Below are 4,828 nucleotides of genomic sequence, written 5' to 3'. Positions count from 1 at the left end.
CGCAGGGGGCGGGGCCCAGGGGAGCCGGAGGCGGGCCCAGGGGAGATCCTGGAGGGCGGGGCCCAGGGGAGGGCAAGGGGCTGGGACCACGAGACGTCTGGGGCGTGGACTCTTGGGGGAGGCGGGGCTGGTGGCGCAAATAAGAGCCTCTGGTCTAGACGCGCAGCTCCCGGCAGAGGCTTCTGCCCTGACGGTGCGCCGTGGGGACGGGCCTGCGTCGCTGGCGCCGTGGGCCTGCGGGCGAGCCGCTCCTAGCGCCTCCTCCTCTGCACTTGAAGGGCGCCGTCGGTCGTCCCCTTCAACCCTGGAAGGAACGGCGGCCCCGCGTGGGTCGGAGGCGGTGTCTGGACGAGTCCTCGTCGGAGCCTTGCCCGTCTGGCGGCCAGGCCCGTGTCCTTTCCCTCTGGAAGTGCTCGGCCCCCCGGGGGCTTCAGAGCCGTTCGTTTATTGCCTCGTCGCTGTCCCCCGCCCCCAGCTCCTCCCAAGTGCTGCACAGTCCACAGCGCAAGTCACACTGGTCACTTCTTCCCAGCTGCTCTGTGAGGCAGATCGGGGCTGGCTGGCCTGTGTGCCAAATCCAGCTCTCCACCTGCTTTTCTAAGTCAAGTTTTGTTGCAACACAGCCATGGCCATTCCTTTACAAATTGTCTATGGCTACTTTCCAGCGAGAAAGAGAATCGAGTAGCTAAGACAGAGACAGCCTGACTCACACAGATTAAATATGTCCTCTGTGGCCCTTTGCAGAAAAAGTGTGAAGATCCCTGGAGTAGATTATCCCCATTTTACAGATGAGGTAACTGAGGCATGGAACTTGAGCAGGGTGCCCAGCCAGTATGCACCTAGTATGCACCAGAGCAGGACGGGACCCCTATCCCTGTGCATTTCCTATTACTGCTCTTGTCTGCTCTCCCTTGAGCAAATTCTTTGTGGTGGATCTTGCCAATTTCCAAGTGGGTCTGGCCTCTGGATTTCTCTTCCATTCCAGCCCCCGGGGAAGGGGTAAGGAAAGCTCATCTCCCGAGAAGAAAGGTGAGCACTATGGAGGGTGGGATGTAAGCTGGCCATCTTTATCGGTTGGAGGTGCGTGCCGAAGTGTGAGAGACTTGGGGTTGGGCTTTGGAAAATTAGCAGCCCCTGGACGGCTGTGTCCCCAGTGCAGCTCTCTCTGTAGGGCTCTCCACCACAGGACTGACTGTAGTGAGTCAGGGGTTGGCCTGCCAGACCAAGCCTGATCCCCAGGGAATTCCCTGTGCCCCTGAGCATCCTGTGGGGGCATTTGGGGCCTGCATTCCCTGTCTCAGACGTGGCCCAGCAGTCCTTTGTGAAGTCATGGGCTGGTGTGGCAGAGAGAACCCCTGGACTCCTTGTGGCTGCCCGCCAACCTGGGCCAGTCTCTCAGCCCCAAAGCATCACACTTAGGGAGACTGCAGCCCAGGGAAAGAGACCTTGCCTGGGAGGCAGGGGAGACTCGGGGAAAGGATGTCACCTCTCTGGCGTGAGGATAATCTCTCTTAAAAGCCCTGTTACACTCTACTCCTAGGAAAACAGCTGCCTAGACATTAGTTTGTATAACTAAGAGGAAGGGAGGCACTTCAGGTCACTTGCTCCTGAAACAGAGGCTCTGATGTGAGGTCTTCCCCTCAGTCTCAGCACTGAGAAGCACTCTGTGACAGCAAAGGGCTTCTGCGACCAGATATAAATCTCTCAGCAGTGAAAAGCACAAGCTGGAACCAGACTGCCCCCTATTAGATGTGTGAACTAGGGCAAATTAACCTCCCTGGCCTACAGTTCTCATCTGTAGAATGGGCATGATAGCATGACCTACCTCCTAGGGTTGTTGTGAGGGTAAAATGAGTTCGTGTATGAATACTGCCCAACGCAGCTTGTACCACCTAGCTATTAGCTATTATTAAGGTCTATTTCGTTTCTGGGACCCTGACTTAGGCTGCTCAGTTGTTTGTCCGTATATAGCGCAATGTGACTCCAGCCAAAGCCAGAATGTGGGCAAATGACATGGTTTATCCAGCAAATCAATGGCATAAAAAACAATGGGGAAAAGGCTCATGAAATAAAAGAGACTTGAGAGACACAGCAGTTAAACACAATGTGTGACTTTTATTGGGATCCTAAGTCAAATAAACTAACTGTTAAAAGGTCACCTTTGAGTCCAGTTGGAGGAATTTGATATAGGTTGAATATTAGATGATATGAATGAATTATTGCTTATTTTGTCATGGGATGGATGACCACATTGAGTTTATGTATACCAAAAAATCCTTACTGGTTAGAGATGCGTACTGAAGTATTTACAGATGAAACAACATGTTTACTATTTGGTTCAAAATATTCTGGCAGGCCCAGCACTTTAGGAGGCCGAGGTGAGTGGATTACCTGAGCCCACGGGTTCGAGACCCACCTGGGCAACTTGGCGAGACCCCTGTCTCTACAATAAATCAAAAATTAGCCTGTAGTTCTGGCTACTTGAAAGGCTGAGGCAGAAGGATCGCTGGAGTCCAGCAGGTCAAGGCTGTGGTGGCTGGGAGTATGCCACTGCACTCCAGCCTGGGTAACAGAGTGAGATTCCAACTAAAAAAAAAAAAAAATATATATATATATATGTATATATATATATTCCGGTCAAAACAAAACAAACATAAAAACAGGGGCATAGATGAAACAACATTGGCAAAATGTTAGTTACTGTGAAGCTGCATGATAGGTTCAGGGGTCTTCATTATACCATGCTCTTTTTTTGTATATGTTTGGAAATTTCCACAATACAGTGTTTTTAAACATGTTTTAAAAAGCAGGCTGGCCAATTGGACTTCATGAAAATGAAGCACTTTTGTGCATCAGAAAATACTCTCAAGAAAAGTGGAAGACTGTCCATAGAATCACCACTCCTCCTTTCTGCTACTTGTGGGTTTGACCAGACTTTCAGTAAGGGTTTGCTTATTCGCTTATTTAATATGTTTGTCTTCCTTAGCACCTGTAAATGGAAGGAAGTAAGACAATTTCTAATAGGGAAATTATCTCAACCGGGTTAAAATAAGTAAGGTCGGGGGTTCCTGAGTCAAGGTGGTTAGGGACGGCCTCTCTGAAGATTGGATGTCTCTGGCGAAAACTGAGTGAGGGGAAGGATGAGGTGCCGATGCCCGAGGGCGGGGGTGAGATAGTCAGCTGGGGAGCAGAAGGCCCAGGGTGGCCGGGCTAGCGGGAGGTCGGAGGAGGAGGGAGGCAGGGGCTGCACCGCGAGGGTCTTGCAAGCCCGAGTGAGGTCCTTGTGTTTTATTCCGATGGCGATGACAGGTCATGGGTGACCTAGATAAGAGCTGATTGGTGGGGAGGTGAGCAGGAACGTCTGCCTGGCTGAAGACAGAACGGGTGGTGGGGCAGGGCGGCAACTCTCCTGCCACGCAGGGAAGCAGAAATGGGTGGTGGCTCAAGGTGCACATGGGTCCAAGGAGGGCTCTGTTTGTTTCCTAAGTCATGCTTACATGACAATGACCTCACTGAGAGATAAACTGAGAATGCAAGAGAGGGGCCATTGCAGGAAGGCCCTCCTTGCGTAGGTGACAGGGGACGAGTCCAGGACATGGGTGGGAGGACGAGGGTCATCGGGAGCAACTTGTCACTGTCATGAGGGAAGCTGAGGCCAGTGGCTCCGGGTGGTGAATTTATGCTGGGAAGACGAGGTTGTCCTTATGGGATTGCCACCCTTTTTTCCCAGTGATCTGTGGAGTGAGGTCATCAGCTGCGAGCGTGGTGGGGAGGGAGTGGTGACGGTCTGAAGGAAGAAAGGATGTCAAATTTCTACTTGAAGAGGAGGATGATGAGCTTTCCACTCGTGCGGCATTAAGTGCCCACTTGAAACCTGGGTCGAAAGGTAACGTGAGACTAGTCAGTGTGGTTGTGCGATTTCTCCAGCAATGTTTGGGTGCTCGGGTGTGGGGATGAGTAGATGGGTAGTCGGGTTTAATCACAGCTGGGGTTTGCCAGTCAGGTACAAAGTGGAGAGAAAGGGGCAAGGTTGGAGAAAGCGTTTGCAAAGAAGTGATTCCATGGTGATGGACCACGAACTCTGAGCCAGCGAGGAGGAGTGGGTGGGGGGTGGGGTGGAAGGATTATTCACCTAACACTTACGTGTGTTGCAATCATGTTGCCCCGCACTGCTCCTGAGCATTTCACGGAAGGAAGAAGTGGTAAGCTCCTTGACCCAGTGGAAGGTAAGGATTGTTGGAATGGGGTCACCATTCCAAGCCAAGTGGAAGTATAAGGAGGTAGTGATTAGAGGGTGGATGGGAGTCTTGAAATGACCTTTCAGAGGGGCTGTCAATATTGGGGATGACAAAGTCAAGGGTCTGACTGTGGGAACAGACAGCCCAGGTGGGGTGGAAGAGAAGATGATTAAGAGTTGAGGAGGTACATTATCATGGTTTTAATTTTCTGTATTTTATGATGCTTTGCTATCTGGGGGGTCCTTGCTAATTCTGGAAAGACTACCCCTCCCAGGGCTAGTCAGTTCCAAGAGATTGCAGATGACTCTCCCAAGAGTGTATCTTTCATAAGCAAACCAACCAATCCAGAGCCCCTATCCACAACCTCCTCTTTTATTTAACTTTTACACGCCAAGATTAGGTGCCGATGACTAGAGAACACCCCCACACCCCAGAGTCTGCTGAAATTATTCAGACTCTCCTGTCCTAAACTTGCTTCACTTGCTTCAGCTTGCCGATCCTACCAGGCCTGTTCCTCTCACAGAAACCACAGTCGGGCCTCCCGGCCATGCTTTCCTCTCTCTCCCTCGGTTTCCTAACTGACCCTGGCA

Source organism: Carlito syrichta, unplaced genomic scaffold (assembly GCF_000164805.1).
Source record: "Carlito syrichta isolate Samal-C Ts95f unplaced genomic scaffold, Tarsius_syrichta-2.0.1 Scaffold311824, whole genome shotgun sequence".
Taxonomy (NCBI): domain Eukaryota; kingdom Metazoa; phylum Chordata; class Mammalia; order Primates; family Tarsiidae; genus Carlito; species Carlito syrichta.
Note: the sequence above shows the minus strand (reverse complement) of the source record.